The sequence below is a fragment of the Marmota flaviventris genome, chromosome 11 (genome assembly GCF_047511675.1).
Source record: "Marmota flaviventris isolate mMarFla1 chromosome 11, mMarFla1.hap1, whole genome shotgun sequence".
NCBI classification, from domain to species: domain Eukaryota; kingdom Metazoa; phylum Chordata; class Mammalia; order Rodentia; family Sciuridae; genus Marmota; species Marmota flaviventris.
Genome location: NC_092508.1, coordinates 62,797,655 through 62,809,902, shown reverse-complemented (window position 1 = coordinate 62,809,902; position 12,248 = coordinate 62,797,655).

The following is a 12,248-nucleotide window of genomic DNA, read 5'->3' as shown; positions in this document are numbered from 1 at the left end:
GAGTTCAGCCTCAGTGTCCTTTACTGAAAGCGCTAACCAGCTCATGTTAGAAATCCATCACACCTTCCTGGCTGGGGTTATATCAGGGCTCACATCTTCGCAGTCATTTCATACAAACCTCCTCAATCCCAAGATCTCTACCATCATTGAGGAAGTAGTGTTATATTACGTTGTGATATACTATATTACCTCTAAATTAGGATATAAGGGTAGAGGGTGTGGCTCAGTGGCAGAGTGCTTGCCTAGCATGTGCAAGGCTCAGGGTTCAATCCACAGCAACACAAGAAAATAATTAGGATATAAAAACTTGAATGGTAAATTTTATGAAGCACTTCTTTCTGAAAAAAAAAAAAATTTACTAAGGTAGCCATTTAAATGTCTGAGATTGTGCTGATTTTTCCTAACTATAATACAGGCGCTGAAGACCAACAGCCCAAAGAATATGAAACTGCCCCTCTGCATATTGTCTCAGAAGAGCTTGTTGATGTCTCCTTCTCTTTGCCTGGGCCCCACATTGTTAGACTCTTACCCTCTTTCTCTGTCTTTGCTGTGAAACTCTGTCTTGCCTAAACTTCTCTTCTGAACTCACATCATCTATTATCTCAAAAACCTTAAACATAGCACAAAAAATGCAGCCACATACTCTCCAACACTACCACCAATATTATAAAAAATGAAGCACAAACCCCATTTTCAATAATCTTATATTGCAACCACTCTCAACAATAATCTGCCTGCAAGCATAAGTTATTATAATAAATGTAACCACTAAAATTTCTCTGAGGCACAAAAAGATATACCACATGAAAATATATCCATTGAGAAACCATGTGCTCTTCAGACTCTGTTACAGGATGATCTAACACTGGGAGCATCTCTCCCACATGGCCACAGTGCAACTCAGCTTCTCTTTGACCCTTTCCTTATTGCCAGGGCTGCCACATCCAACCCAGGCATATGTTATTTCTTCCCCCTAATTCTGTTTCCACCAACCCTACAGTTGCTTCAGCAGGAAGAATGGCAACAACATCATCATAAAAAAGGGCAAGACAATGAAGCAGGGCAAGACAATATCAGAGATTGGCATGCACCAGGAGGTACTTGGACATTGCTGGTCCCTCAGAACCAACTGTCTTGGAGGCAGAGCCTGGGACCCATACCTTTGTTATTCCCAAAGTGCTGTAGCATGAGGGAACTAAACATTCCTAAGCACTGATATTTTTTAGATTATGTAAAGTTTATAGTGGTGGAAACCAGAAGGACTTCAATAAAAGGACTACTGTTAGGGGCCTGGGCTGAACTACAGGACAAATCAGGAAGCTCCTGAGGCTGACACCAGATGCCACTGAGAAGAAGTCCCATGGAGGCGAAGTCACCCTGCAAGGGCTATAAACCTAAATGGGGTGTAGACACCCTGTTATCTCTAACACATTGCTTTGTGGTGCCACCTGATGACTGAACTCAGCCAGAAAACTGCCCAGGAATAGATGTCCACTGAAAGGTTCAGTATTCCACTGTGCAGAGCAGGGCAAAGAACAGATCTGGAGGCATTGAACCAAAGAAGCAGCAGAAATTCAATATTGCTGGGGCCTCACTTCGTGCCTTGGCATGTCCTTGACACAATAAACGTCTGTTACAGAAACACATGTTCCCAGTGAAGATAGAACTGGTAAATTGTGCACCGCAGCAATTAACATTTCCTGTTAGGAAAGAAGAGGAGCCTGAGATGGTGAGAAAGTGCTTTGTCTCCAACTTCATCTGAAATCAGGGTTTCCCTGGTGGGTCCAACTTCTCTTACTGGTGCTCTGGACACGGAAGCTGTAGGTCACTGGAGCAGGACATGTGGCACTAATCTCCCAGGCCCAAGCATTAGGACAGGAGGATGCAAGATGGAGGTTAGTGTCACTAAAGAGGACTGAAGAAAGGGCATGGAGAATTAGTGAAACTGAGTTGTGAAATGAAAATGGAGCAAGAAGTTCTAAGCTCCAGCACTTATGACCAAGTTTTGAACTGATGCTTTAGGTAAGAAGTTATATTTTTAACTTAACAAATAATGAAAAATATTTAATGCATAGCTAAACATAACCTGATTAGCAAAGGCGCAGGTCCCTGGCTGCATCATTTAACCACTCAAAAATACTTACAGAGACCTGCTGGGTGTCAGGAATTATTATTGGCACTAAAGATAGAATGGTGAATAATAGATACAGTTCCTGCTTTCATGGAACTCATAATCTAGTAAGGAAAAAGTGAACAAAACAACAAGAAGTTGCACATCATATGTCATTGGAGAAAGGCAACTTGAAACAATAGAAAACCACTACATACATGTAAAAGTGGCCACATCCAGAACACTGTCACCCCCAAATGCTGGCAATGCAGTAGAACCCCAGGAACTGTTAATTCATTGCTGGTGGGAATGCAAAATGGTGCAGCCATCTTGCAATATTAAACCATAAAACTAAACACTCTCTTGCCAAACTAACCAGCAATCACACTCTTTGGCATTTACACAAAGAGGATGAACACATGTTCACACAAAACCCTGTAAATGGATGCTATAAAAGCAACATATTCATAATTACACAAACCTGGAAGCCACGAAAATGTTTTTCCAAAGGAGAATGGATTAATAAATTGTGGTAATCCAGACACTGAATATTATTCAATGCTTAAAGGAAATGAGCTATTCATCAAGTCATGAGAAAATATGTAGGAAATGTAAATGTATACTACTACATAAAAGAAGCCAGTCTGAAAGGTTACATGTTGTATGAGTCCAACTATATGACATTCTGGAGAAAGCAAAACTGTGGACGCAAAAAAAAAGATTGATAGCCATCAACAGATGGGGGAGGGGCAGGGATAAATAGGGAGAGCACAGTTTGTTAGGGTGGTGAAACCATTCTATATGAACCATAAGAGTGGACACATGTCATTAGATAGTTATATAAACCTGTGGAATGTACAACACTGGAAGTAAACCCTAAACTATGGACTTTGGGTGATAACAATGTAACATAGGCTCATCAATTATAATAAACATACCACTAGTAGAGGCTCTCAATAATGGGGGAGGCTGTGCACATGTGGGGGCAGGGGGCATATGGAAAACATCTGTACCTTCCACCCAGTGTTGCTGTGAACCAAAAACTCTTTAAGTAAAGAATATTAAAGTAAAGAATATTTAGTAAAGAATATTAAAGAAAAGAATAAGAAAGGAAGAAATAAAGATTATTCGTTTTCTAGGATTGCCAGAACAAAATACTATAGACTAGGTAGTTTAGAACTGTGACAGAATAAACTTAACAGAAATTTATTTTGTCACAATCTGGAGGCTAGACGTTCAAGATCAAGGAGTCATCGGAGTTGATTTCTTTGGAGGCCTTTCTTGTAGGCTTACAGATGGCCGCCTCACTTTACCTTCTAGGTTTATGTGTCCTAATCTCATCTCAGGAGGACACCAGTCATATTGCATTAGACTTATTTTACCATATAACCTTTTTATTTTTACCTTAATCACCTATTTAAAATCCCTAATCTTAATATCGTCACATCCGAAGGAAGTGGGGGTAAAGATATCAACATGAATGTTGGAAGGACATTTAGTCCTTATTGCAAGGTCTAGTCATATGGTGACAAAGGACAAAAGTAATGAGGAAAGAAGATGGTTGCACAGTGAGTTCCAGGGCTCTTCAGACTGGATGGCCACAGATACCTCATAGACCAGCTGATTTGAGCTAAGACCTGCTGACAGGGGAAGGGGATCAGATGTTAGTTAGGAGGGAGGAGTCCAGGCAGTGGGAGCCTGGAGCACAGAGCCTCTGAGATGACGATATGCATGTGAGTTCAAGGATGGACAAGAAGACCAGTGAGGATGAAGGATACTATACAGGGGAGGCTACTCACAGGTGATGATGCTGGAACAATAGGGAGAGACAGATCATACAGAGCCTGTATCCCCTGGTAAAAGGATGAGTGTTAAGACTAATAGGAGAATGTGTAGGGATATGAAACAGGGAGTAGCGTGGTCTGATTTGGTGACATCTTTAATAATAGAAAAAACATGGGCTAAAAAATATTCATCCTAAATGCAACCAGAGATCTACCTCAAACTCTCAGTGTGCCGGAGGTGTCTGCAGATGTGTCATAGGCAGCAATGACAAGGCAGGGTGATGGGCTGGTAAGCACTGGGGGGAAAAACTAAGCATTAAGCATTAGTAAAGATTCAAGCCACAGGTAGCAAAGTAAGCCTTGACCGAGAATGACACGTGGAAGGTTTTGCTTTAAGGATGCTACAATCTGGGACAGAGAGAAACACCAAATCCTTTCAAGGAAAGCAGCTTGAAAAAATATGAGAGATTGGCAATCATCAGCCAGAAGCAGACCTTAGGTAGGAGGGCAGGCTTCCTGACTGAGGGAGTTCTTTCTTATTGATGTTGCAGCACCTTTCCATGTGTAGTTCAAAGGCACCTAGTGGACTGAGCATTGATGGATGAGAGCAATTTCTGAAGCACCTCTCTGGAGAAGGCTAGCAGCCAAAATGACAATACTTGCTGCCTGTGGATTTCCTAACTGCAGGTTGCGTGTGAATGAGCCCGCCCTGTTCAGCTTATACCACCCAGCACAGGGAGGTGAGAGGTAGAAGCAAATAAATCTCTTAGGCCTCTCCTACTGTGTGTCAGGCATCAGATTCCATAGGTGCAAAACTATCTCAATCAATTCATTCACAATAGTTATGTTCAGTCACCACTTGAACTGTGAAGACTAAACCTAGAATAACAGGATTAACTTCCTATGAACCTCTGGTCTTGACATATTCATCCACCATATTCATAACTTTGTCTTATACATATTTTTTAGATGTTGATGGACCTTTTTTATTCATTTATTCATATGCGGTGCTGAGAATCGAACCCAGTGCCTCACACATGCTAAGCAAGTGCTCTGCCACTGAGCCACAACCCCAGCCCACATGTTTATTTTTTTAAAAACTTATTTTATGTAAATATAGCTGGATCATTAACACTGAACTCACAAACAACTACACTATAATTCCCACCTGAACAAAGCTTACAATGCCTAGGAACACGAGACAGCACTTTAGCACTACACTTGAGGGCTATTTCATACAGTGTCATCCCCCCAAAAAAAGCATAAAATGCAAAAGAGATGGCACTAAATTGGCCATTAAAAGCATACTTATTTCCTTCAAGAGAACTAGAACAAGAAGAGACCATGCCCCCTTGTTCAGCCTCAGCTGGGAACATGTGCATTAGCAACTCAAGATTTGCACCAATCAGCGCGGGTCCATTGGATGACTTTAAAAGCACTGTTTATTAGTCAGGTTCTCCAGAGAAATAGAACCAAGAAAGTATAAATAGAATGGAGAGAGGGTGGGGGAAAAGATAGAGAAAGAGAGATTTATTGTAAAGAATTGGCTCACACTGAGATTATGAGGCTGAAAAGTCCCAAAATTTCCATATGGTGACTTGGTGACCAGGAGCGCTGATGGTGTAAGTTCCAGTCCATGTCTTAGTTTGAAGGCAGAAGAAGATCAATGTCCCAGTTCAAGACAGTCAAGGAGAAACCAATATGAATTTGAATAAGGTCCATCCACATTGGAAAGGCATTTGCTTTACTCAGTCTACTGATTGAAATGTCAGTCTCATTCAAAAACACCCTCATAGACACACCCAGAATATCAGTGAAAAAATATTTAGGTATAAAATGGTCCAGTCAAGTGGATATAAAATTATTTATGACCTGCCAAAAGCATTAATTTGGGGCTAAAGAAATTTTAGCAAGTAGTTGAGTTTGCAAATACAGAATCCAAAATTATTTTTTACCATAATCTTTTTGTCTTCTCAATTGCATCATAAGTCCTTATGCAGGGAGGACCATTGATAAATGAAATACACAAAGGGATGAAATAAATTTTTTAAGTTTACTGCATCATTCCAATTCACAAAGCACACACCTTCCCCAACCAAATCTGGAAATGTACAAGGCCAGATAGATATCCCAGAGCACGTATTCAAAAGGAACCAATACAGACAGTTCAATAATTTGATGCATTGCAAAATAGAAAGATGAACAACATCTAGGTAATGCAATTCTTTATTTGGAAGCTTGGGTTTTGGGAAACAAAAGGGCAATTAGCAGCACTCTTTTCTTGAGTCAGAACAAGTCATTTGGTTTTTCAGTATTAAATGCTTGGCTTCCTGGCCAAGTTTTCCTGTCCCAGGATGTCAGTAACTAGCTATCATGAAACCATGAAGTAGGCAGCATGTAGAGCGTCAGACCAGCTGGAGCATGAAGGATATGGACAAGAGGACCAAAAGGAACTTACATTCCATTTTCCCTACCTGTCCTCTTGGCCCACCAAAACTCCTCCCTTGACCTGGCCCTGCCCCCTGCCCATCAAAAGGGACAGCCAAAGTCACTAACTTCCCCCATGACCTGGTTCTGCCAAAAAACCCAGACCCTCGTGGTGGCCCCACCACCATTTTGCCCCCCGGAAGATGTGCCCTGCCGATGCGGAATAAAACATCGCTTTTGGTCCATGAGATCAGCCTCCAATTTTCTCTTTCTTTTTGTATTCCGTTCCTTGTGCTTTCAGAACCCATTGCCAAAGACGACTTTAAAAGGGGCCCTAGAGTTCTTAAGCATAAGGAGTGTTTTTGTTTTGTTTTGTGTTTTCTCAGTTGAGGGTACTACATTGATACATAGAACAAAGCCACAACATGCTGTATACCCCAACATACTCTCCTTCCAGTGCTGCCATTTCTTAGTGGTATCACTTTGAAATCATTTCTGAGGACATATAAGAATAGCACATTCTATGCTAGCTAGAAGCACAGAGAGCCAGAACACAAATGAATGCAATAAAACATAAAACTAAAGTAAATTGATGCTGCATGCAGGAGCACCAGTTTTGCGAGGGACATTATTTTAGGCTTTTTAAGGGGTATAAAGAAGTCAAAGGCAAAGCTGCTGCACTGAAGGAGTTGTCAATCTAATTGGTGAGGCAGGGCACAGACAGCAGTTATTTTAGCCAAGAAGAATGGATAGGATTTGGATGAGTCCAATGGAACAAGGAAGGCATTTGGGATGGAGGACATGATATGCTGCAGGGAGCAAATCTCTTGGCATCCTCCTGACCCCTCAGCTGGACCTCACCTCCCACTCCATCCTCATCCCTTCTGGAAGGCTCTGCCAAATACGCTCTCAAGCCTGCTGTTTCAGAATGAGCCACAGTGTGTTACACCTCCAGGGCTTTGATCTGTCTCAAAGGCCTTTCCCCTCTCCTTCTATAGCTCTTATTTGGCCTTCAGGACTAACTTGTGTGTCACCTCCTCATGGAAATCTCTAGTCTTTTGGAATTTGATGTGCTTCCTAGAGAAGAAAAAGCATATTTGAAGCTTGTCCTGCTGATTCCCTGCTTAACCGTAAACATCTTGAGAGCAAAGGCCTTTTGTATCTGAATTCTCATCATCATTCACAATATCTGCTACATGGAAGGTGCTCAATAAATGCCTTGCAGAAAGAATGTGTATATTTACATAAATAGCTTTGGGGATATGACTCAGTTCCAGAAGGGAAAGAGTAAGCTGATTTTTACAGTTTGAATTTTATCTGATGATAGTCCATTCATCATTGGAAATATAGGACTGAAACTAGGTGCTGTCATTATGTCCACATTTTTTTTTTTCAGATAAAGACACTAAAGTACAAAAGGGTGAGAATCTTGCCTATGGTCTCACAGCATTACCAGAAAAGTGGTGATGCTAATAACACAGTCCAAGCTTTAAGTCATTTCCGGGATGCTTGCTAAAGCAGACATTGAGATATGCTCATGATTAAGGGATAAGAGGAAGAATATAAATCAGCAAAAAACAGTGATAAGGAAGATAGAGGAGCTGGGGATGTAGCTCAATGTTAGAGAACTTGCCTAACATGAGCGAGAAGACCCTGGGTTCAATCCCCAGTGCCACAAAGAAAAAAAGATATAAAAAAAATGTTGATAATAATAATGATAACCTTTGCTCTTCCTCTTTCTCTTTTCCTTCCATTCCCCTTTCTTCTGAAACTGTTCAGTTCCAAAGCTTCAGAGGACAGAGGACAGTCTCTATCAGTGCCAGGTGAGGAAATTGCAATGACCCAAAATGAGATGTTGGAGCCAAACGGGCATATAGAGGTATCTGTATAGTAGAACAACACAGCACCGAGGATCAGGCCCCAAGAGGAGTAAAGAGGGCATCATGCAAAGTGCAGGAACATCACAAGGTATCAGAGCCCCAACCAGATGATGAGGCCAACTCTGCTGGCTCTCACTGACCAACTCTGCATAGGGACACCCTGGTGCAGGAAGTCAGAGCCTGGAATGTCAGAGTGGCAACAGTAGGAGATTGGCTACATATAGGGGGCTGATTAAACACATAAATATATAAAAGACAGTGGGAGTCAGTTTCCTGTTTCTGGGAAAAGGAGTTACAAATATGAGAGAGGAGAAAACTGAATGAACTTAGTAATATCTGATTAAAATTATAGGCAGTCATGGATGGTTTTTAGAAGATCGTAGACAGATGGCAATATAAACAGATATAAATGTATATCTGCACATAAGTGTATGTGAAAGAGAGAGGGGGAGAGAGAGAGAGATACTTCCTGAACATACCAAATTCCCCAGGTCTTAGTTTCTAAATTCCTCCTATATCTAGTCCCCATTAAAAAATTAAAATTAACAAAACCCCAGGATTATTGTAGAAGTAACCAAACCCAGAGCTGGGCTAGGAAAGGACTTGCTGTGTGTGGAATAACCTTTTAGGCCAGAAAGCAAGGAAGTGCTCAGAGAAAGATGAAAAAATTTTATTAAGACACAGAATTAATTTGAAGGGGATCTCACTAACCAAATCTAGACTACTTTGAACATCAGAATTAATGTAGGAACAGATTATAACACACTGAATAAAATAGGAAAGTATGAGTTTTATGATATAAATTAATGAATAAAAAGAAAGTTTGATGAAGAACAGGTGTTTGCCTCATTTTGAGCTACATTCAAGCAAAATATTTAATAAGTGCAAAGGTCAAAGAAGTAACTTCATAGAGAAAGGGCCTGGAAGACATCATCTTAATCAAGTAAACACCATCAGTTAAGGGACAAGTGATATCATGAATCACTTGAAAGGATGAAATAAGAATATAGCATTACCTCTGTGATATTCCTTCCAAAGATGTCTAGCCTTAATCTCACCAGGAGCAAGCATCAAATAAGCCCAAGTTGAAGGACATTCTATAAAATAATTAACTGGTATTTCTCATTTCGATTTTCAGTGCTGGGAATTGAACCTTGTGCAGGGGCTTGTGCATGCTAGGCAGGTGCTGAGTCACATCCCCAGCCACAACTGCAAATCTTCAAATGGGTAATGCATGAAGATTAAGGAAAGACTGAGGAAGTATACCAGAGGGAAGGAGTCTCTAGAGACAGGACAACCAGATGCAAGCCTGATCCTGAAAGGAAACTTGTTCCCATGGAGAATGTTGACAATTGGTGGAACTGAGGATCAGATAGTGGTAATGAATCAATTTTAATTTCCTGCCTCTGATGGTTGTATTGTTGTTTTGTTGGAGAATATCCTTCTGTGTTAGAAATGTACATTGAAATATTAGAGGGTGATGGAGCATTGGGTTGGCAGCTCATTTGGGAAAAAAGAAAAAAATTCTTTATACTGAACCTGGAAATTGTCTGTAACCTTGAGATTGTTATTAATGAACTTATTAATAGAGATTTGAAGACCCTAGTAACATTCCAAGTGAAATTTTCAAATATTTAGAGGTAACAATATCTTTTTTTAAAAAAATGAGAATTCCAACTTTAAATTTCAAAAACTATAAGATGATACAAAATGCCTCAGCCTATCAAAAGAAAAATGTAGAAAAGATGCATTAATTGAAATTTCTTGAGAATTCTAAATTGTTTGGTAAGTAGTCAAGTTAGTTTTGGCAAGCTTTTGAATTAGAATCGCATTTTTTTTAGTATTTTATATGGCAATAAAAATCACCTGTAATGATTCTTCTGCAAAATAATGTGGTAATAATAAAGAAATAATAGCAACCAATATTTACTGAACACTTATGTATACTCTGCTATTTGGTATGCAATAATACTACTTCCATTTTTACCTATCAAGAAACTGAAAGATAATGGCTTTAAGATTTTTTTCCAAATTAGCATACTAATTAATGTGTAGGGTAGCCAAGTTTTGAACCCTCCACACACCAAAGCCTCTTCTAGTAATTCCTGCTCTCTGGAGGCCAGAGAGAAGAACAGTCTAAGGAGGATACCAGAAGCTTTCACTGCATTCTAGATTCCTCCCACCCTTCATTAGCTATACCCGATCCAATTCATTACCAAACCTTGCTGGTTGCATTTTAAATCTCTGCCCTTTCCTCTCCATGTGCATTAAGGCCTCACTCTTTTTCTTCTGGCCCTTAGCAATAGACTCCCATTCTTCCTGATCCTTCTCTCACTTCTCTTTAGTGTCTCTATACAAATGTCAGAGTGGTCTTTCAAACATGCAAATCTAAATATCAGTGATGCACTTAAAATCCTGCATGGAGAGAAGACCACTTCGTGGCTACAGTTACCTTTGGGGTAAAGTTAAAACATGGCTCCTAAGTCTTCCAACAATCTGGCCTCTGTATATCTCCCCAGCCTCCTCAGCTAGAAGGTTTCATGCAAACTAAGTGCTCAAAGCATTCTTGAGAGATTTATAATTTTCTGGAGATACATACCAACATGACATATGCTCCATAATGCTCCATTATGCAATCATAATTAATATGCACATTTCAAGTATCAGCAAGTGGCACCATCTTTTACTGGCATTTTCTATCATTCTTTTCTGCAACCAGGCTGAATTAGGTTCCTCTTTGAAATGTGTTCCTCACATTATGTTTCTGTAAAGATTTACTGTTATGGAATCTATCATAATGGATGTAACCTTCCTTGGCTAAGCTGTGCTCCTTGAAAAAAGGGATTAGAGCTTGTTCATCTTTGTGTCCCTTTCAGCGCCTGGAAGCAAGTGGGTGCTTCGTAAGTACTCATTGAGTGAACAAATGAATGTACATTCATGAGTTATCAATCGTGTAAAATGCTAAATAGGGAGTCAAATTTTCAGTAGAACCATTTTTGGAAGAGTTGTGAGAGAGGCTAAGGGGTTAAATAGATTAAGAAGACAGCAGGGGAAGATGTTAACAAGTATGCACATTTGAACCTAAGTTCTGAGTGAACAGGATTTATACATTGAGTGTTCTGAGTCCCCAGGGTGTGCAATGACTTGAAAAATAATTACTATAGGTTTTTGAATAGGTAACAAAAGCACTGGATATAAAATTCAAAATGGGCAAAAAGAAATAGAGTGAAGAATAAAGCTCTCCCCTCTCCGTGCCCACCCTCAGCTCCTCAGTTCCGGCTGCAGAAGGAGCAATAAATAACCATTTTGAGTGCTTTTGCTTTTTCCCTATAATTCTATCTCTAAAACCTGGCAACGATTTATATGAAATACTTTAAATCATGATTTATAAAGTGCAGAGGGGACCACAAAGGAAAAGGCAAATAAACCCTGTGGGTGGCACCTTATTTACGTATGCACAAATGCCAAACTCATAATTTTCCCTGGAGACTAAAACAGCCCTTACACTACACATTCCTGTATACATTTTAATTGAGAGCTATAAGACTGATTATACATTAACTCAATGTAGGTGATCAAATGAAGATATAATGTAATTTGGGCAAATTTGTATTTGTAAAATGTCCTTGTTCTTAGGCTTTTCTTTTGGAAGTCAAATCCATAGATCACGGAGTAGGATGACTTGACTGTTAATTAGTTGTCCATTAGTCTTCATTTCCTAGGGCTTATGGGGGAAAAGTAAATCTACTCTAATTTGTTTTATGCAAATTAATCTATTTGATTTCATCTTTTTTTCTCCATTAGCACCTGGAGTTTTTGAATTAATATGAAACTTGGGCATGCCTAATGAATATTAAACCCTAGCACACCAAATACAGGGCTGGGTTTTATGTATATAAAGTAAGTTAATTATGACCATTTGGGCTCAGATTTAAAAATTAGGTAATTTTTATGAAGTAGTAGGAGGTGCAAAGCTTATTTTGTGCAATTTTTAAAACCACAATGTAATTAGAACAAGCTGAGCATAAGTTACCTTAGATGCTACAA